The sequence below is a fragment of the Dipodomys ordii genome, unplaced genomic scaffold, assembly GCF_000151885.1.
Source record: "Dipodomys ordii isolate 6190 unplaced genomic scaffold, Dord_2.0 Scaffold157, whole genome shotgun sequence".
Lineage (NCBI taxonomy): Eukaryota > Metazoa > Chordata > Mammalia > Rodentia > Heteromyidae > Dipodomys > Dipodomys ordii.
In genome coordinates this window covers 5463928-5487429 of record NW_012267373.1, presented here as the reverse complement: position 1 = coordinate 5487429, position 23502 = coordinate 5463928, and the positions used below count along the sequence as shown (strand labels likewise).

At 39.4% G+C, this 23502-nt stretch overlaps 1 protein-coding gene across 1 annotated transcript in view; it reads right to left on the bottom strand.

Annotated features, from left to right (window-relative positions):
* Nucleotides 1-22935, bottom strand: part of Fyn (FYN proto-oncogene, Src family tyrosine kinase) — a 195528-nt gene extending 172593 nt beyond the window's left edge. The window contains exon 1 of the mRNA XM_013032792.1: nucleotides 22915-22935. The gene's annotated coding sequence lies outside the window, so the exon portion shown is untranslated. The remainder of the gene's footprint in view (nucleotides 1-22914) is intronic.
* Between the last annotated feature and the right edge of the window lie 567 nt (nucleotides 22936-23502).

Sequence of the window (23502 nt, the reverse complement as noted above, 5' to 3'; positions counted from 1 at the left end):
CACACACACACACACACACACACACACACACACACACACACACCCCTTCTTCCAGGTCTTTACGTAAGTTATCCACAGTCAAGATACATTAAAAAAAGTCTTCCAAGTTAAGTCTTATTCAACTGAACTTTTGGTAGGCTCCAAGCCCATACTTGCCTAAATTCCTATTGCGCTGGTGTTTGTTTTTGAGATAAGTTCTCACTATATTGCCCATGCTGGCCTCAAACTTTCAATCCTCCTACCTCAACCTCCCAAGTGCTAGGATTACAGATGTATAACCACAATGCCTGGCCTTAGAAAGCCTTGAGATAGCTTCTGTTTACCTTTAGGTGGGGTTCCCCATCTGCAGAAAATTTGCCAGCCCACTAACTGGTACCAATTTGCCTCTGAAAACTTCAGACCTAAGATTACCTTAGAACTCTGTAACATCTCCCCTGACAAGGCTGTGCTGACTGATGACACAGATTCCTACACATTAAGCCTTCAAGTGTCATGGTGGGAAAAGCAAATCTCCAGTTTGTTCATATACTCTCCCTGTAATATTACAGTAAAGCTCCAACTTTAGTAAGTATGCAAAGAGAACAGTTACATTGTTGACAACAACTGTTATTATACAGAAACTATAAGGTTTGAGTTGGGGAATCTGAAATTTTTTTTTAAATGGAAGAAGCATTTTTTCTTATCTCCATAGAGACTCTTAAGCTCTTCACCATGGCTTTCAGTACCTTTCTTCTTGGTCTATGGCTTAAAACACTCTCATTGTAAATTGCTATTCCTATCAAAACCATCCCCCTCCACACACACAAAATAGTCTTTTCACTGGTTGAAAAGAGGCATAATTAGCAGTAACAGCTTTGTTTTGTTTAATCAAAGATGACTAAGATGAAGTGGAGAAAAAAATGACCACGGAGAAGAGAATTAGAAACTCATATATTGTTGTTTGTAGATGGGCATTCAAATCATAAACTCACTGCAGACAAAAAAGAAACCCACCATGGAGATTGGAGGGGAAAAATACAATAATAAGCATGCCACTATAGCTGTACCTTGTAACCTGGCTCCCTTATCTCTTCTGGCTTCTGGGACATGCTGCCTTCCCCTAACCAAGGAGACACTATCATCTATGTCCTTTCTTCTGGCTAACCACTGGGAATATGGCACTCTTATGCTGTGCAAAATGGGAATTTAACTTAGCTCCCAATAATCAAAAGAGTATCTCAGTGCCACAGAAAGTTCTACTGAAGAAAACATGCTTACATGAAAAATTTAACTTCCAGACTTAAACACTTCCATAGAGATTTAGAAACACTGTTTGATTTATAAGTCACAACAAAGAGTTTTCATTTGCAAGGTGAAAGATTCCTTCCTCTGCTACAGAAAGAGCACTTGAATCTACTGTTTTAGTGCAAGAAGGAAACTTAATACCTCTCACACACATATTGCAAAACTACAACAACACAGGATGCCCAGTTCACAACAGACTGCAAAGGAATGAATCTTCACTCCCCAGCACTTTAGCAACTAGTGCCAACAGGAAAACTGAAAACCCATTTGGAGTTGCTAGCTTATTACTGCACAGTCTAATCCCTCCATGCACATACACAGCACCATCCAATTTCTTTTTCAGGCTTATGAAACAGATGGAGTTAACAAAGACCATGTATGCATCGTTCTGCACCATAAACCCAAAGGAGGATGCCACAGCTTTAGCTTTAACGACAACCAAGCAAGATAACTTTCAAATTCATTTTAGGCATCAGTGCTATTGTTTCAAAGAGGATATGAGTGGATCAAATAAACTGCCTACAAGTGAAATTGATTTGACAATCCATTTAGAATGAAGAGTGACATCTGTCTCTAAAACTACACATTTTTCTAAGTCTGTTTCTGAATGCTAACAATAAGTTTTAAACAGCCAACGTTAAACTGAAATAGAAATATTTTTATTAAAATGACCTATCTTCAAATTGACCAATTATCCCAAATTATCTCTATTACAAAAAGTATTTTTAAATCCAAATTTTAGGTGTCTATATCTTAAGGCAAGATAGATTCCTCTTACTCTCCATGTGTGTGCATATGCCTCTGTGTATAGATACAGATAGGCATATTACTTATACCAGCATTACAAAACAGTTGACTACCTATCCGGTTGGGACTTTAAGCCATTGACTATTTTTCCAACTTTTATTCTTCCTGCTGAAGTGGTATTGATGATTTGGTTGACAAACATAACTAAAGTGACCCTGAGACCTCAGTGGAAAAGGCTAATTATAAATGTTGCAAATGTGTGATGAACTGTAGGAGTTCAAGCCAAAGAGACCCTGACCAAAAATGAAGTACTCCCAATGGCTTAAATGAGATGAACCCTCCATCCTTGGAAGAACATGCAAATGTTCCAAAAATGAAACTTTGACATCTCTCTTGATATAGCTATCCCTTCAGTCCGCACTACTCTTGTACCTCCAAATGCTCAGAGCATATCAGCCTGAACCTTGCAACAGTACAGCACAGGAAGGAGAGGTGATTTCACAGTCTAAGGAACACTGGCCACACATTCAGTGAATGGCAAAAGGTTTGGTAGTGCTCCAAGGCAGAGAGGTGGCTAATGGGCTGGCAGTGGCTGGAAGGAGAAAGATAGGAAACTGAGGCAAATGCCAGATTGTGAGAGAAGGTATTTTCCAGCTGAGAAGTCAGTAGGAGTTACAAGGGCACTTCTGCACTGTCATTGTATTTTTAATCTCTCCCCTTCCCATGGAGGAGCAGAAAGAAAGACTCAACTCCTCTGTATATCCCTGACACTGGGCTAAGCATTATTATTCCAAGCTCCCCAACTTTGCTGGGTAAGTATATATATTTTTTCTGATCAGCCTTCAGGGTCTAGCTCACAGTCTTCTTTTACTCTCATCCTCTCTGTCCACATTTCCCTGCAAGACTAGTTTTCCTCTGGGTTGTGTGATTACTGCAGTTCATGCCAGCCGTGTGTCACTGTTTCCCTGTTAGACTGTTAGCTCTGTCACTGGTCAGGACATCACCGAGACCACTGCCTGGAACACACAGGGGCAGGGCTGGTGTCACCTCTGCTGATGGATGAATGAAGCGGTGACAAGGGGCAGTAACAGAGTAACCAATGAAATAGCACTAGGGCAAACCAACCTCACCCCTTCCTGCATTACAGACTGGTATTTGTGGGGATGGAGTATGTAAGTCCAGAATGTGACTACAACCCACATACAAAACACACTTAGCCAGAAAGTGTACTTCTTTAAATTTAGTCTTGGGTCTTTAGCATTAAATAACAAATATCTAAACTGAAGCTTGTGCTATTGGTTTTCATATTAACTAGTGAGTTTTTTGTTATTAAGATATATAATTGAGACATAGAAATTCAATATATTATGGTCATAATCACATCTGATATGTGATGAAGGAGACTTACGGGTGAGAAGGAATTCAACAATGATTTAAACCATTATTCAGATTTCTGTTTATTTAAAAAAATGGGGAACTTGTGAGAGAAATGGTATGCTTTCATCTTGCCACAGTGTCTTCTCTGTTTCGAATTCAAGCCCTTACAATACTTGCAGAAGATTTAAAATATTCATTGACCTGCCAAAAAACATCTGCACATTACTGGACACGTCTTCACACAGTCACATCTGAATAACTTCTTTCTGCTCCAGTGATCATAGCTGTATTCAATCACAACTAAAGTAGGAATCTCAGAACTGTATGTGGTGTGATGTCAGTGGCAATGGAGGATGAAATAGCCATTTGATAGCAACTTTCATACCAGGCCTGTCAACAGGGACAAGTGTTCCTTCGGTTATTCTCAACTTAGGATCCAAGGCACAGGAAAGACCAGGCAGGGCCAGACTCACTATAGTTCCAAAGAAGGCTATGACACATACAGAGCATACACAGAAGCTCCTCACTGCTCTTGGGCACATGAGGCAGCCTGGCTCTTTGCCCAATGCCCAGGAACAGGCCCACTTTCACGGTGGGTTCCCCAGGCCTGTGCAGCTGCAGACAGGCACACAGTGTGTGGGACCATCCATGCTCAATACCACCATGAGCTCCTGTTTTCCCGGACAGCTGGGTAAGGCCCCAGAGACAGGCCCCAAGCCAGACAAGGCCCTTTGTCACAAGGAACTTATTCCTCCCTGCCCTGTTTCGCCGGAAGAGTGTATTTTCCTCTAGCCATCCATTCTGGTCCCAACTGGCTCATAGAGAATGAGGCTGTATGCACAACCCATCTAACAAGGTTAGACACAGTGTTAACTGCAATCTGGCTTTCCCATCCCCAATCCAGGTGCGTGGTAAATATATGTTCCAAATGTCAAGAGATTCAGGGCAACAGTGAGGCTGATATAAAATAAGGTCACCCCAGGAGAATCTTCAACACACTGGTATGGAGGGGGAAATGCCTACAGTGCAGAGGATGGCAGAGGTGGCTGGGGAATTTCCTTGATCTTTTATGCTGGGATGATGGCACGGGGTTCAGCTAAGGCTCTATGTGCTCTCATTTCTATTTAGTTTATAGACTTGCTTTACCTCCTTTAAAAGGTAATATATGCTCATTAAACTTCTGTACATAATGGCACTCACGTTATGCTAGAGCTTTTTCTTTTCTGGCCAGTGTTCCTATGCATGTGGAAATGTTAACATGGATTGTCAGCACCTTCATCTTGCATGCCATAAAGGAGAGCACATGGGACTTCTGATAGAAGCAACTAGGAGGGGAAGTACTGCAAATGAGAACCATGTATCTAGTACCATTAACTGCAGGGTCTATTTCAGTTAAGAAGGTAGAAAATATAGACTCTACCATCTAATGATGCCCCTCACAAGTGACCTATAAAATAGTATTCTCTACAATAAAAAAAAAGACTGGCCCATAGCCAGAGAGGAAGGAGTTGGCTAGGAAACTAAGTTCTATCCCTGGATCTGCTATTTACATGCTCTATGATTTGGTAGAAATGAGTACATCAAGGGTTACATGCCAAAATCCCATGGGGCCAGGAACAATGCATAAATAAGCAGGTGAGGTGAGGCAGGGGTGTGCTAAGAACTCAATACCCTGTCAAGAGGCCAGTTTCACACTGCCCAGGCAGACTGCTATCATTAGCAACAAAAGTTCAGTTTTGACAGATCTTTTTATTTCCTTAAGAAGCTGGAAATTCCAGGTTTCACAAAAACCTATTATATTTTAAAGGACTGGTTTAATTTTTTAATATATCATGTAAGTCATAAAGCTTAGGTCTCAATTTTTCTGACTCTTAAATGTTAAGAAGAAGACTATCCACTTTCCATAAGGGGTTTCTTTAATAATAGGTGATTCATTCCTATAATTCTTAGTACTCAGAAGGCTAAGATATGAAGGATGAAGTTTGAAGCCAGCCCAAAAGTCCACAAGATCTGTCTCTAATTAATCAGGTATGGCTCAAGTGATAGAGCACCAGTTGAGTAAGAAAGCTAAGCAAGAGCAAGAGGCTCTGAGCTCAAGTTCCAGCTTAAGAGAGATTTTTAATGAAATGATCCAAATACATTCAGGTGCACAAGACAGGATAACACATTCTCTTCTTGACATAAACACATTTAAAAGTGCACATGTGCTCAGAAATTTTAAAAAAAGAAGTTAAACTTAGCAGACTTAGAGCTGATGATACTGAGTCTATTGTGGAGTGAATCCCTGGACTAGAAAGGCCCTGACTTCTCTCTGATGTGTGAAACCAGAGTATAGACCATCCTTTCCAGAAAACCTGCAGAAATAGGCAGCAGTAGGGTGATGGCCAGAGGAGAGTGAGGTAAAGAGAGTATAGCTTTTAGATGAAACTCCAAAAGTGTTTATGTTAAATGATCATCATGTTAGAGCAAACAGACAAAAACCCAAATACCAACTGAAGAAACTGTGTCAGCAAAATACTAGAAAGTGCTGGATGCAGTAAAATTTTTATTAGTAAGAGTGAAGAAGCCAAGTTCTAGTTAGACAGATTTTCCTAAACAAGAAGTCAGGAAAAAAAGGAAAACTCTTTACTATAACACATACTGCCCTACATTCTCACTGTGCCATTTTGGTATTTGTCCTTTTTAGCCTACTTCTATCACAGTCTCTCTTTGCTAAAATACATTAGTTGCCATGGAAACGATGTCATAGTGTGTAAAACCATTTACTGTCCTTGGAAAGGCATTCATGAGAAAACTGAACAGTAGCATGTTTTGAAAAGGTAAGCAACAGAAAGCAGTTGTGTGAAAACAGAGGGTCTCAAAATCATGACTTCAAAGTATTCCTCTCCCTCCAGCATTCTCTGTCCCTGAGAGCTTTGTATGTCAGTTTCCCAAACCATCCAGAGAAGCACCTTTCCAAGTTATGTAGGCCAGATGTACTTAAAATGAAGTCTTTGATGTACCTGAAACCAGTAGAAAGGCTGCGAAACCACAGAATCAGAACAACTGCATCCATCATAAGAGCTCTGCAAATGGAATGACTTTGTCCTGGAATACATTCTGCTCTAGAAATAATACATGGTACCTAGAGATTTGGAATTTCCTAATGGTCATGAATTAGCAAGCCACTCCTGTTTAATCTTTTCAACTCCAAGTCTGCTGCATTAATTCCATCAAGAAAATATACTAGGTATCAGGCATGCTACCTCATACCTATAATTCCAGCACTTGGAAGCCTAAAGCAGGAGAATTTGAGTTCAACGCCAGCCTAGATAGATAGATAGATAGATAGATAGATAGATAGATAGATAGATAGATAGATAGATAGATAGATAGATAGATAGACAGATCTACACTGTTTCAAAGACAAAACAAAATAAAAATTGATACTGTAGCAGTAGCTATGGATACATATTCTATAGTGACAAAGCAACCAGACAGCCACATATGTGTCCACTGGAAGTTTAAAATATCTAAAGGTAGACAAAGAAGCAGGGGCAAGAGCACAAAAGGCCTCCTGAGCCATGGTGAAGAGCTGGAATTTATTCTAACGGCAACAGGAAGATCCTAAGGGAAGCAATATAATCTCTCTGCTGTTGTGGAAAGGGCACTGAACAGGTCAAAAAAGAGAAAAGCAGAACAGTATGGTTGAGGAATAGTACACAGTCCAGAAGAAAAAAAGAGAGCAAAGAGCAGATGGAAAAATTCTTCTACCTTAGGGACAGTAATCCATCCCTTGTCTGTGAAAGAGCTAGTAATCCCAGCAATCCCTCAGGATAAGCATTTGTACAATCTGTTTCACTTTGCAAACCAAGTGTTATGATTAGTTGCATTAAAATACACCACACTTCAACCAGGTGCCAGTGGCTTGTGCCTGTAAGCCTAGCTACTGAGATCAGATCAGAAAGGTCATGGTTTGAAGCCAACCTGAACAGAAAAGCTCATAGACTCTTGTCTCCAATAAAAACCATTAATAAGCACAGGTGGAAGAGTGGCTCAAGTGGTAGAACACAAGTCAAGCAAGCCTAAGAAGAGGAGTTCAAGCCTGAGAAAAAAATTAAAAAACAAAAAACAACCCCCCCCACACACACACTTGAGTTTTGTAATCTCCACATTGCCCTTGCAGCTTCTGCCAGTGTCTGGGCTGTATGGTGACTTTTTTTAATCCAAATGTAATTAAATCTGAAGGATGACCAATAATACTCATTTCTTTTGCTGTCCTTTTTTAAGCTAGATGTAATACCTCTCTTTTATTGTCATCATGCAGGGTGTTCACCAATAAAACAAAAAGCCATTGGATCCAAGAAGCTCAAGACAGCTAACCATCCAGTCTTGACTGGATGGTTAACACAATGCTGCTCCTGACAGACATTATATGCGGAGCCTGAGATGCACAAAATACTAGTCAGGAGAGTGAAAGGGAAATGTAGACTGTACAGGAAGTAAGATTTGCAGGAAACAGTCACTAAAGATCTTTTAATGAACAGTCAGAATGATCTCAGTAGAGTGGGGGATTGCATTATTTTGGGGAGAGGGGCTATTGAATGGTTATTCTGCAGTACCTCTTTTGGCTTCAATGAGCTAAAAGACAATGAAAGGTGTAAAACATGCTAGGAAAGCACTGAATCACTAAGCCATACCTTTTGTCCCAGACTTAGTTTGCCAAGGAAGTTGGTAATATATGTTAATTAGCACAAAATGTTCGTTGATATTTATTATGGACCACAGGAACCACAGTGATATCCCTGATGACATAAGACACAGTCACAATCTGCTAAAGAAACATTACAACTACTTCTAGCATTACTACTTATTGTATTAAGAACACATGCTAAGACAGCTCTCTAAGAACATCTGTTAGAACAAGTGTCTTATTCTAAATTAAATTGTGCTTACTTTGAAGTTACATTTGTTCTGTGCATATTTGTAATGTAGCTAGTTTTAATGTATTAGCTCCATTAGTAGAAGAAAAAAAACAGTTAAATTATTCCAGTTTTATGTGAGTATTATCAAGAATTTTAAACAAAATCAATTCACTCAAATAATAGGGGTTTCTTGCCATTTATTTCACAGGATCAAAATTAACTTGTAGAAGACCAATCTGTCATAGGCAAAAAGAAGCAACTATGTTGTAAACTACGTTGTGACTATAAATTGTAAAAAACTCAACACAAGAGATGAAATGACTTATTTTTGCAGTGATGATACAAATATAAGTTTTGTGACAATAAAAATAACATTCTTACTTTTGAGGAAAACTATGGAGCAGAAAGTTATTTAAGTTTGGAATGGCACATGCATAAGTGTCTATATCCCATCAAATGCAGAAGAAACTGACAAATCATCAGTCTCTTTTGCTGCTGGTCAACACTTGGATTGTAGAAGTGCCTGGGAAATTCTCTCTAAATCAACCTAGTGTGGCAATGATGCTATCATAGAAAAGTTCTCTGAAACTGGACTGTGTTCTGTTTCTAATTGGTTGGACACCTCTTTCGTTTTTGGTAGTACCAGGATTTGGACTCTTAGCTTCATGCTTGTTAGGAAAGTGCATTACAGGATGAGTTAGCCCTGGCCCCTTTTCACTTCAGTTTTTTCTCAGATAAGGTCTCAGTTTTTTTGCTCCAGAGCCAGTCTCAAAACCACGATCCTCCTGATTTCCACTTCCTAAGTAGCTGAAATTGCAGGTGTGAGCTACCATTCCAGCCCTAGTTAGAAATCTTTCATAAAAGCAGAGTGTGAAGTACAAAAAATATAGTTTTTGAAACCTTTAGCCAATTGCAGCTTCTGAAAATAAGACTTGTAAGCATAAGTTGTTGTAATTTATCCCAATGAAACAAAGGAAGAACTGAACACATTAAATGATAAGAACCTGAACAGCATCCAGAATTCAACTCCAAAGTTACATTATGATGTTTTATAATATCTTGACTTGTAGAAATCTTCTAATGCAGCTCCCAGATTAAGTGAATATGTTTATGTTTTACCCCATAATGAAATGAAATTGAGAAAACCTATGGTTTTGTATCACCTAAATGTGACAAAACACTCTAAAGGACCACAGAACAACTTTCTTAGTTTCATCTTGGAAAAACATTTGCTGAAGATAGGAATTCTGAATGAAGGAAGAAGACCTATGAAGATACCAGGCAAAGTATTTACACATTTCAAAAAGAAATTGTCTGGAAAAAGTCTCCATTTAGCAGAGTTTGCTCTGAGTTTACTAGGGACTTTGTGCCTAAAGAATGAGCAAGTTTCTCATTTAGAAATACTGTGGTATAAACATAAATGCCCATTGAAGCTATCTATTTTAAATATTAATGATAAATACAACTCTGAAAGGACTGAAGGTAACTTTATGAGAAAATTAAAGACAAGTTTTTTTACTCTTCATAAAAAGTCTCAGCAACATGATTATTAGAGACTTGGCTAAAAACCTGACTAACGTGAGTGGGATCTCTAGCAAAGACTACTGCCTATGTTCTTACTAGTTCCTGGGTAGCTCAAATACACGACGTTTTCCTCGAATGTACATAGGCATGTGTTTTAAAATTTTAGAAACTCATTTTAAGTAAATTTGAATAGAATTTTTCATGGTTCCAAAATATTTTTTAATCTGCCAGTTAATAAATTTTTTAATTCCATAGTTTAGTAACTCTTTTTTAAATGTTAATTATGGTCCGCCATCTCTACCTCTCTTAGTTTCCACTGACTGACAGGGAAAACTTGTTTTGGTGTTTACTCCAAGCATCACAGTAATTTTCTCATAGGAAAATACATAAGCAACATCTCAGTAGGCAGCTCCCACCACACCCCCAACCAAGGCATGCTTTTAAAGTAGGTTTAGAGATTTCCCTTCCCAAACTGCAAGGTATTTCAGAAAACAACTCGTTTTAAAAAGCATCTTCTTAACTGCATCATCATCCTTGTATGAATGTCATAGAGATGAAATGTAATTAAAGAGTTTTCCCCTTTCTCATTTGAGGGTTCTGGTAAGTGCTTATGAATTATACTTGGAAATGAATGTCTCCGTAAGCTGGCACTTTATTTAGAACATGGGGGTTGAATTAAAATGAAGAGCATCTCCCCTTGTATTTGGAGTCATCGTTTTTAGTATTCATCCCCTTAACTTTAAAACATGGAAGTGAAAGATCACATACAGTAAAGAATTCTCCTCTTGGTCTGAGCTTCAGTGCAAACTCATTGGAGAAAGGCTTGAAGTTCTCATACTTTCTACTGACCTGAGGCCCCAAGGCATCCTAGAGCCTTTCTTCTAGAACAATGGGAAGAAGAACCACCACTAAGTAAACAATAGGAAACCAAAGGCCCCATTTCATTTTTGAACTAGCAGCTGCTTCTCAAGAGGACCAAACTTCATACTTCTTGCTCAAAATAAATATAAATGCAGGTACACTATGCCATAACTTTCTCAAAGGAAAAGCAATGGTTGAATACAGCTTTGTTAGAATAATTACATTTTTTGCTTATGTCAAAAAGTATTGCTACATTTGTACGCATTATCCTGCCCATGCAATTGTAACCCCTCTGTACAGTATGTTCACAAATAAAACAAAATTAAATTTTTAAAAAAGTATTGCTACTACAGGTAACTTAAGAGTTTCAGAGTAAAAGCTATACTTGCCTCAGGCGATTAGTCAAATTAAACTACTGGCAACTGCTTCATAGTGCTGTCCCTTTGCCTTTCTGTCTTTCTCTCGAAGAGGAAGATAGTGATGAGGAGAGGGACTGATTCACACATTCATTTCAGGTCAGATTATAAGATAGTTTTCTTCCAGAGTTCCAAACATGACGCAGAACTCAAGTGCCTTTTTTCTTAGGGGGCTCATCTTCCCACCAAGCTTCTAACAGCTCACTAAGCCTCAAGTAGAAAATAGGAAATTGGATTTCAGTGACAATGCCTTCAGAATCTCTGCAAGCTCCTCCTCCTAACCCTGGAAGTGATTTTGTTCACTCGTGGACAAAGGACAACTGTCCTGCCGCCTTCCCTCTTGCATCACTTGATGTGCAATACATGCCCAGCCTTCTGAGAGGTTCCTTCCAATTCAGTTTCCTTCTAACAAAGCTCTCCTCTTAAATGAAGGACTGGGCTAACTCTGGTCTCTGAAACATGCTTGAAGGGACTGTTTGAGATGTCAAAAGTGGAACAATGTCTTCTTTGTCCTTGACCATGTTCTGTCCTCCCCTTGAAGTAAAGAAATCCTTAGCCTCAATGGGGGAGACTCCCAGGGCAACAAGAATTAGGAAGGGGAAGTAAATTAAGTATTAGGTCAGAATATTATTTCCACTAAAACAGCTGCTCATCATGCAAGGTCACAGGTACAGAACACTCACTAAGATTTCTTTAAAAAGCCAGTATTGTGGCTCACATCTACAAGTCTGGCAGCTTAAGCTACCTTCAGCCTTCCAAGTGCTGAAGGTAGCTTAAGCTCATAGAGAAACTCTGTCTCAAAATAAAAACTAAAAACAAACAAAAAATCCTAGCAAAACTGACTTGTTCTTCCAGAAGACATGTTTTACAAGTTTGAACCAAGATTTCCCAATACTCCATTTGTCCACTCTCCTGGTACCCTCCTGACAGAGATCCTTGACACTTCTTTCTTCAGTGGAAACACTGAGAGCACAGGTGGATGTTTTAGAAGGAATCTTCCTGTAGCAGCAGTTCTGGATCTCAAGTTCATGGAAGAGTTATTGTGAAAACCGAGGTTTTATCATAGCTAAAGATGTGAGTATCAGAGAAGGCAGCAGGGCCTGCCTTCAACACTCCAGATCAGGTACTTCAAATACTTTCATGCTCTTCCCCACATGTCATTTGGGGCCAAGGCACAATTAGATAACATTTGGGGCTGAACTTTTTTCTAAGTACCAGTCCTACTTGGAACTATATCAATAATCCACAGCCATCCTTTTCCCAGATGTTTCTGACACCTCAGAAGACCTGGCTGTGTTCATTCTACTAGTCTTTACAGATTCTTCCAAGCCAGCCCTCACTGGCTTTCCTAGGCTAATCATGTCTCAAAGAGAATTATGTCCAACTCTTGGCACTTAAAATCAAGAGTATGTTGAATAATCACTACAAACAGTAGCAATTACAGAGTTAAGAACATCTCTATGAAAAGATCGGTGATACATATCATCTATGCCTCTGTCCTAATTTACAGGCAGGATTAGAAGGTAGAATCAAGCTGGGTGTAGGTGACTCACACTTGTAATCCTAGCTACTCATGAGGCTAAGATCTAAGAATTACAGCTCAAAGCCAGCCTGGGCAGACAAATCTGGGAGACTCTTATCTCTAAATAACCACCAAAAAAGCCAGAACTAGAGTTGTAGTTCAAGTGGTAGAAGGCCAGTTTTGAGTGAAATATATCAAGCAAGAATGTAAGGCCCAGAGTTCAAATCCCAGTACTTATGCATGTGTGCACATGCATACACAGGCAGGCACACACACACACACACACACACACACACACACACACACACACAGAATCACTACAATTTCACCCAAAGAAGTGGAACATAAGGTGGTATCTAAAGCATTGTGCACAATCAAAACTTGAATTCTACATGATTCTGAGGACCCATCAATGAAAAGGCCAAAGGCTTTACCTACATTAAAAAAGAGTTAAGATGCCACTCATTCTAGCAGTATAACTAAAAACCCAATTTGGAAGTTTAGGATCAAAATCAACAAGGATTTAATAAGTGCAGCTTGGTGTAGTGGTCCATAGCCTTCTAGATGCTTGCTACAAAAAATAGACAGTACTGACACTGACATATGCAAAAGTGACTGAATATGAACAAACTGGGTAAATACATGAGGTAGAAACATTATATACCAGCATAGGGGATAGTGCATTTTCAAGATGTAATCGGGAGGCAGAAAAAGGGCTTAAATCACAGGCAGTGCATGATTAAACAAGGGGAAAAAAACCTCACCACCACTTCCCAGAGATCCTAATAGCATTTCAAACAACAGCACACAAGATGTGCCATCCCTTCACTACAGCAAACTGGCCTTCACCCATAGAAATCATTCTTACAGCTCTCCACTGTTCTCCATCCCAGGTCCATTAAACCTTACATCGAGTTGAGGGCTAGACCCTGGGAGCCATTAATGAGGAACACAGTGCTAGTAACAGGTAGAGGAGAAGATTTTTAATGAATGCTTGATAAACACTGCCTGTTGTGCTGTTGTGTCTTTTGTTACAGAAATGACTGGAGTAGTCCCTCCTCCAACCATAGAAAACATTTTATAAAGCTTTCCTACCATTCTTTTGAAGGATAAATAAAGAGAAGTTGGAGCTGAGCTTCGGTGTCAAAACCTTACTTTGCAGGACATTAAATATGGGAAAGAACTCTCCTTCTCTGCTATGGAGATTCTTCAAGGATGCCACAAAGTGAACATAATGGATGCCTACACTGACACGCCCACAGCCCAAACTGCCTTCTCTATGGCTGAGGCACTCCTATGACTATTGCTTTGAGAGGTCTGGAAATGGTCAGGGGCTCAATAAATGAACACCTGCTTCCTCTGCCGCACAGGCTTTTGGTACAGTATCCTTCAACTTTCATGTCACTCTGCACAAGTGCTAACTTCTGTTGTTTCTTTTATAAAAAGTGTGTTTCCAAAAACCTAATGGCAGGGGGAAAGACATAATTACTTTCCTGATCACCCTAAATATTAAACAAAAAGCTCAAGATTCTGAACATAGAATCAATCAACACAATACCATCCATTCTCACAATATACCACAAGTTCCTAACATAGTACAGTATAGGACTATTACCAAACCTAAACCATGAGGGTCACTAAAAAATAAATTGGTGCTACCAAAAAATATGGAAGCTCACTGTCCAAGAAGATGCCAGCATAGTACCACAGAATGCCCGGGAATGCTCTAGGGATGTGCCTGCCTAAAGAAACATCTGCTGAGCACTTACCTTGTAACTGACATGTTACAGATGGACAGACAAAAACGTGGGGCATCAAGCAACAGACTTTTGAGAAGACAAGATACATACAGATTTCTTGGAGACCTGGATTCTAGTTTGAGTTAAATTAGGAATTTCAAGTATGAACTTGGGACAAGTGATAAAATTCTTTGATTTCTAACACTTATTAGGAAACAACTGAAATACACAAACATTTAATTCAAACGAATAATGAGACTAGAATTCCAGCTGGGCCTTGACAAATGGATAAAATTCTAAGAAAAGGAAAGATTAGGGAAGAAAAAAAGACACATTAGTGTAGTGATAAATGAGCCAGGTATGGCTGAGGAATAATGCAGAAGCTGTGGAAAACACTGGAGTCCAGGCTTAGGAATTTGGTCTTTCTGCTCCTATTCATTGGGTTGTTAGTAAAAATAGGAAAAAGAAAAAGAACCATTATGAACGTTTTCCAACGTCTTCCATTTTGACAGGGATCAACACCTCCTCAATGTAGAAAGCATGAGAAAGAAGCAATGGTTCTTTGCAAACCATGGGAGAGCCTGAGGGATGTGTCAACAAAATGGGAGTGAAACAAAAGAATACAGTCACAGAAACACATTTTCAGGGAGAAGACAATGAAAAAAGATACAGAGAAACAGAATGTTAAGAGTTCATTGCTAACTCAGCTTCAGAGTTGTGCATCTGAAAACAATGAGGTGCTGTGTTGCATTTCTAGGTTAGAAAATAAACTAGACAATACAAGGTGATACCCTTTGAACTCTGCAAAACCAGAGAAGTCGTTAATAGAAACCAGCACTCTTTCAAATATCCTTGTGCATTATGCATATGCTTTAACTATAGGCAACACATTATAGCATTTCTGGGCAGAAATTAACATAAAGTTGAAACAAAAAAAAATCAAAGTTTACAAGTGACAGCAGACACAACACTTGCATGGAAATGAAGGAACTTGGTGTTTATTTGCTTTTTCAGTAGAATCTAAACTGGGCAGGATTTCACAGAAACACAGATTCAGTAACTTTTTCTGGCGATTAAAAGAAGGAATGGGAAAAGTTCCCTGGGGTTTGTTGTGGGAAAAGAGATCTGGCTCATTTTTAATTTTTCATTAAAGCCCTACTTTTCAATATAAAGCAGATGGAATCCTTACACAACTCCTGAAAAGCCTACTATTTTTGGGTACCTAAAAGATGGAAGCCCTGAAGGAAATGAAAGCATCTGAATTTATCCCAGATAAAATACCAAGAGCAGATTCAAAAGGCAAAAGCACTTAGACAACTTAAAGTCAGGTTAAGGTGTCTCCCAGCGATGGAGCCTATGAGTCCTGCTCACCGGCTGGAGAAACATTTCTACACTTTCCACCTGTTCCCACGCTATAGCTGAGGCTCCCAGAGCTTGCTTCACTCCCTGTCTCCTCCAACTGACTCCTCTCTATTCTCAGTCTCTTCCCAGATTACAAAGAAGATGTCAAAGCGCTCAACCACTCCTTATCTCTGATGAAATGAGAAGGAGGCTTGGGAATAGGCACTCCATTGGTCCTTGGATAAGTACTGTTTTAATTCTCCTTTTTTCTTTTCTTTTTATCATAAGACCTAGTTCAGTATGTTCTGTTTGCATCTCTGCCAGAGTGAAAGAAGAACAAAGGGCTGATGTTGACCATGCTCTAACTCTGAGAAGCTGGGTTGATAACTGAAACCAATTCGGAGTGAAAAACACAGATGCCAGAGCCAGACTTCCTGGGTCCAGACCCTGACTAAATCATGTAACCTCTCTGCTTCACTTTTCACAGCTGTTAAGTGGGAATGATAATAGTTCACTGAATTGTGCTGAGTGTTGGCTAATCAACTACATATAAGATGGAGCTCCTGACTTGCAAAGAGCTCACAAAAGGCCAGTACTTCCCTTCCCCCTAGATGACTCTCTTTTTTCCCTCTGTCAGACTGTGTGATGAGGATGATGGGGAGGTGGTCACCAAGTGTGGGGGAGCCCAGATGAAGGAGTAATGGGAGGTATCTGAAATGGAGTCATTAGGAGTACATATTCCACAGCAGTCAAGGTGCCTTTGTATCCCTCAACACATGACACATAAGGCAATGCAAAGCAAGGATGACGAGTCAGGGAATGAGGCATCACAACTTGCAAAAGCAGGAGTTTGGAGTCACACAGGCCCGGCCTCACTAGTTACTAGCTGGGTGACAAAGGGCAAGTTACTTCACAGCTCTGAGCCTAAGTGTCCCCATTTGACTAATGGGGATAATAATACTGTGCCTAGCACATGGAGTTGTTATGATTAAGTAAATTAGTGTATTTGAAGCATTGAACAACAGGCCTCCAGGGGTCAACTAAAGATAGGTGCTTCTATTTGTATAATATCCAGGGAAGGAAGGGTGAGTCGCTGTGGAATGGTGTGTATGTTATGTTTTGAGTGTGGTGTGGTGTGTGTGTGTGTATGTGTGTGTACACATGAGTTTTATACCACCAAAGACAGGGATGCAAGGCCCAAAATAAGTAGTTCAGAAAAAGTTTTCTAAATGGAAAGGCTAAGCCTTTCTCATTCTGTATTTTTCTCCCCCAAAGCTTACAATAAATAGGTGCTCAATATATATTTGCCCCAGTCACTGAGTTCTACTGGAAGTCATGGGCATGTAAAGGCAAAGGGGACAAAATGTAGCCTCTTCTTCCTAGGAAGTGTTCCTAGGAATACTCAGAGACCAAGGCAGCCTTCCCATCCCCATTGAGGCTCAGAGTAGGCCACTGAGAGGCAGGCTGAGACGAATGGCAAGCGCTCTCATCCAAATATTACGACAACTCCGAGTCTTGCAAACATCGTTAAAGTTTCATGAGCCAGTAAGCATTATCTTTTCTTCCCACGTTTTTATTAGACCATAAATCCAGTTCAATTTATATCCTTCCAGGATTACTGCGTTCTAATCAAGTCCAGAGTGTCACTTATTCCTAAGCTGTCTATACTGTATGTCACCCAAGTCCATCTAGATAATTCTGTAAAAGCTACTTATGTGTTTTAGTAGCTAAAAATTAGATTTGCTGAACTGAAAACACTCCAAAAGTGATTTTACTCCTTTAAATAACCCAACTCACTTTTTTTTTGCAGAAATCAAATATGCAACAGTCACAACCACATTTCTTTCTAGCTCTATAGCTCATTCTTTCTTTACAAAGACAGAATACATTCTGAAGTCAAAGTCAAGGGACTTAATTATAAATAGGTTAAAATTCTGGTTGTCTGACTAAAACAAAGAAACTTTTTTTATAGGGCTAGCTTCAGAATGCTTTTATGTTTCTTTTCTCAGGGATAAAGAAGATTCTTCATTTCTTAAGACTTGCTTAAAATACTGTTTCAACCATACCATATGAATGAATTTCTTACTTTTCCTAATATTCTTGATCCAGAACTGACTATCATCTCCAATCTCTTTATAAAATACTCAAAAGTTCCTTGGATGCATATATATATATATATATATCCTATTTAATGTGTATCTGCATATGTGTATGTATAGCAATGCAATCACTGCAAATGTTTACCTGTTTTTTCTTTGTGTGGGATATTATTTTGAATGCTTTACAATTTGTCAAATCTTCACCTCCGACCTTAAAGATATCCATTTTAAAGACAAAGAAAGTGAGGTTAGGCAATTTGGCCCTGCTCATTCAGCTGGAAGAGGATCAAACCTGGATCATACCCTAACCCCATGCTCTGAGCTTCTCCCCTCACCTAAGCTGTAAAGCTCAAAACATACTGATATTGGTACTTGAACAGTCATTTAACCACTGCAGACTTTCCCCTTCATAAATGAAATGACCACTGGACTATATAATCTTTAAGATTATGTATTGGGTTACCTGTACCCTTGAAAAACTCCTTAAGAGGTTCCCTTCTTCTTATATCTTCCACAAGTTTTGAATCATACTTCTCTAGTCTGGGAAGCTGCAGATTGCTGGACTTGTTGTTCCTCTGATGCTGCTCTGGTCAGGTTCACAACTTTTTGTTGCTAAACCTAAGTGCACTTTTTACCCCACATCCTGTAAATGCTATGGCCCAGCCTGCTCATTTCTCTATGCCCAATCCTCAAAATGTCTCCCACTGAAGGCTGTACTCCTCTTCAGTTCCTGGATTCACCATGGCCCTACCTGCTCTTTCTATTCTGCATTCTCTCCTCAGGTGACCTTACCCAAATTTCTGGCATCAATTACTTTTTAATTTTCTGTCATCAATTTATATTTGAATGCTAATCCTCTTTCTTTACTCCAGATTCACCTAGTCACTTGCCTAGAAGACTCACCACAAAAGCCCAAAATGTCTATGAAGAAGTCATCCCTCTGTGTCCCCAACTGTCTTACTGCATTGCTTTCTCCATGTCTCTCTTCACCTACTTTCCCAAAGACTACTCTGCCATATCCATATTTTGTTTCAGCCTTTCTTGCTCCTTTGCACTTTATTCCTTCCATTTAGCCCCTCCTCTGGTGTCCATCCCAGGTTCCAGAAATAGCCTTTCCTGTATGGGTCTTGGTTGTCTCTGGGACAACCTACATTGTGGCCAAGTGTGTTTTATAAAACAGTCAAGCAAGGTGGCTCATGCTTATAATCCCAGCCATTTGGGAGGTGGAGATTAAGGGGATCTCAGTTGGAGGCCACATGGGACAAAAAGTTAGGAAAACCTTCCCTATATAAATTAATAAAGTGGGCATGGTTATCACACTTGTTTCCAGCTATGCAGACCCATGCATAGGCAGCTATCAGTCTGAGGCTGGCCCCAAGCAAAAGCATGAGATCCTATCAAAAAATTAACTAAAAGCAGAACAGAGCTGGGAGCATGGCTCAAGTGGTAAAATATCTGCCTAAAAGATGTGAGGCTCTGGGTTCTTCCAAACACACACACACACACACACACACACACACACACACACACACACACACACACACACACACACGTCAAAGACACATCTTCACTTGTAAATCTTAAATGGCACTCCGGATAAAGTACTTAAAAGAATCTTTTCACTTTCTCCTCTAGCCCCGTCTTCTTTCTGACCCTGAACTAACTGCTGTGTCCCAAATTCTCTGTGCATTAACCTTCTGTTCTGTTTCTGTTTTTTTTTTGTTTGTTTGTTTGTTTTGAGCAGTGGTCTTCCCACAACACCAACTCTTACTTAAAGGCACTTTCTTCTTCACCCTTCTCTACCCATTGTCTCATGTCTTTACTGGGTGTATTCTCCCTGCTAGGTAAGTAGGTAGGAAGTTTGTTTGTTTTGGGAGAAAGTCTCTCCACATGTATCCCAGGCTGGCCTTAAACTTGCTATACTTCTGCTGAAATTACAGGCATATATCACCATGCTCAGTCTCATGCTCCCTTCTGAGTATGCTTACATCTTAGACAGTCCTTCAGAAATAACATTTAAAACAGTGGCCAGAGATTGGGAGCAGAATCACGTTTCTTGACTTTGAAAGTGATCAGTATCTGGAAAATGGTACATGCAACAAATGAATATAGAGAGGTTCAACTTAGACAGACCTAATTGTGGACCACTGAAGGACCATTTAAAATAAAGAAACACACACTGAAACTATTTCAATATCAACATGCTTTGTTTTCTCATTTGCAAGTTTTATTCTACTTTTATTTCCCAAACAAGTTAGAGATGACAATCTAAACGGAATATGGAATGTAGGAACAAATACTTTACTTCATTTTTTTAATGTTTAATGTTTCCCATTAACAGAAGTCTCAATTTCCGAAGTATTTTAGTCAATCCCCTCTTTACAGCCCATATGTATTTTAATTAATATTATCATTTTATAAATATATATGTAGTAGTTTGAATACTGTCTAGTGGCTTTGGGCAATGGCTTTGGAATCAAATTGGGCCTGACCGGGACTCTTATAGCATTCTAGGATCTTGAGTAAGTTATTTAACAAATTACTGAAACTTACTTCAATTTCTCTCCTATAAAGTGGTGATTATAAGTAAAACCACTTCATAACATTATTGTTAAGATTGCAATTTAAATGGTGCATAGCACATACAAATAATAATTGTTAGCTATTACCTATTATCTTATTATCTCCTCTTGTAGACTGTGACTTGTGAACAGCAAGAGTAGAAATATTCATTTTCCATAGTTCCAGCTCCTCAGTTCTTTACCCAAAGTAACATACTAAGCTAATGTTTATAGAAGAGATGAATATAATGAAGTATTCATAGCAAAAAAGAACTGCACTATTAATCATGATGGACATGCTTGCCCACAAAACTTGGAGTCCAGTAGAGAACATGGATCATTCAGAACACTAGCAGTTTCCTTCTCCTGGAGATCTGAAAGTACACTTTAGCCTGAACAGAATATGCTGGATCAAAGTCACAATCAACACAAGCCCCAGGTGGTGCTGAAGAGTTGGGCTGGCTAAGTGGCTGGCCTTCCCATTAACAAGCTGTGTGGGTCACGAGGACAAAGAATTTCACCTCCTAAATGTGCCTATGGAAAAGATGTAACATTCAATTCCCAACTAAAAATATATTTGTCACAAAAGAAAACTGCTTCAATGAACAAGCAGGAACACACAGTGAGCAAGTACATTCCTTACAATCTACGGAAACATATGCAACTCTCACACCCTCATCCAAGATGATTAGGCCTTGTGAATCCTTCATCTTTACTAGTTGTGTTATGTACCAATTTCTTAACCTCCTTAACATCTCAAAGAAGAAAAGGTAATTCTGTGATTTCTAAAGCTCCTCCTCAACACTTTGGAAGTCTTTAGGTACAAAAGATTAAAAAAAAACTAGGCCAAGAAAGGTGCTTCTGGAGTAAAAGAACCACATCAAAGTCCACACAGCAAGCACAAGATGACTGTATGGCAAGCAAAGGATTACTCATTGAGAAACAAAAGCCATATTTTTGAAACCTGCCTAAGATGAAAATATCTGAATTTATAAAATCAAAAGAACAAAAGCAAACATGGGAGTCAGCTCTCACTGTCCATTTAATTCTCATCAGCCTACAAGTTTCCTGAGGGCAGTGGGTGTGTCTTGTTAAGTGGCACTGTCTGACAAGCTGTTTATCCAAAATACTTCATTTTTTTTTCCATTGGGGGTGGGGGGAAGGGTTAACCTACAGCTGTCAGGCTCCCTGGGAATCAAATGTGGCCATATAACTAGATTTCACCTAAAGAATGTGAGGTAGAAGTGATGGGTGTTATTTCCAGATCAAAGTATTTTAAAGGTAGATGCACCCCTCCACTCATTCTTTTGTCTCATCTGTGAACAAAAAACAGTATACCAGGAAAATGGATGCTACAAGATAGAGACATGGGATCAGAATCACTGAATGGAGGAAAGCCAACTACTGACTAGAACCACATATTTGGGACTATTACACAATCAAGAATAAATGTCTACTGCTTTTGAACCATTACATATTTCTTATAATTGCTAATGTAAACCTTATTATAATAGGTGTTCAGCACATGCCAAGGACTTAACTCACATTTATTGACCAGTAAATGAAACCACTGAATATATACTAAAACTTGCAGAAAATGAAACAAATAAGATTACGTTCTTTTCTCAATATGCAGTAGAAACAATCACACAACAAATATAATGCCTTCTGGTGAAGTCTGAAGCCAAAATTGTAGCAATTTGCCTGGAAGAGAGAAGATGGAGAAGGCTTCACAGAGGAGATGACATTTGTGTTGGACCCTATTACTTGAACAGGACTTCGAGCAAGTCAGATGGACATGGAAACTACGGACCCAGGGCAAGACCAAGTGTGAATTTGTACACATTCAACTTTATCATTAAGTCTCTTTAACTTGGTCAAAAGAAGATGAGTTTATTGTGCACTGACTATCCTTTCTGGGTCTGGCATCTAACAAACAAGCCTTTGTTCTTACACTAACACGCATTAACCCTACTGAGTTTTGAATGTAAAAAGTTCCACAGTAAGTGTCCTTACACAATGTGGAAACAAATGTTTAAAGCATCAATCAACCCTTTTCTAATAAAATTCAGAGAATAAACTTGAGACCATTCTGTTGCTTTCAGTAGTTGAAGAGCTATTCTCCTAGGAAAGGCAAGACCAACCTACATTTTGCCATTATCAGTTAAGCATGTGTTACTGGCTTACAAAAATGGACCATTAAGCCCAATATTAACATTAACACTTCCACTTTGAGAGGAACATCACATGGTTCAAAGTTTAGTTTTACATCTTCTATTCATAGCTCAGTGCCCCCAAACCTCAGAGAGCCAAACCACTTCCTCCAAGATCCATGAGTCCCTTCATCTTAAAGCATGGTAGCCATAGGCAGAGAAGGGAGGGGGCGACACAAAGGGCAGAAAGTATTGAAGTTGCATTGGTAGTGAGGGAATATGGGCATCCAAAGGTTAAGTGAAGCAGGCAAGACAGAACTCAGTCCTCAGTGGTCTTGCAAATGCCAATTCAATGCTGTTTTTCTTTTTCCCATGTTCCCAGTTACTTAAGTAAAAAAGGCGAAACTGCATCATCATTGGACAGACCAGATTCCATTTCAAAAGACTTCAGCAAAGTGGCCTCAGACTTGAGAGAAGCAGCAAGTCAGTCTGTCTCACTCTTGTTCATTTAACTACTATTCAAAACCAAAATTCTTCTAAACCCCACACCAATTTCTCCTACCTTAACTCTCACTACCTATCACCAAAAGTAGGTGGGGGGAGTAGGTAAGCTACCACTGCCTAAGTAAGGAGTCAATCAATGCTTTAAAGAAGGCTGGATGATTTTCCTCCTAAATCTAAGAAGCACAGCCAGTCACCACTACTCTCTGAATAGCAAAATGCTGGCACCTGCCACACTGAATTTGGGGGTTGGGGGTGGAAGTGGAGCTTTCATTTTCTTTTCTTTGGTAAATGTGACAGAAAAGACTGAGAGATGAACTGCTTCATCAAAAAGAAAAGGAAGCCACAGGGAAGAAGAGAGACAAAAAAGCGTGGTGCCTATCCTTGGGTACTTTGTGTGTCTTCTCTCTATGCACTGAAAGGGCTCTTTGTCACACACACACACACACACACACACACACACACACACACAC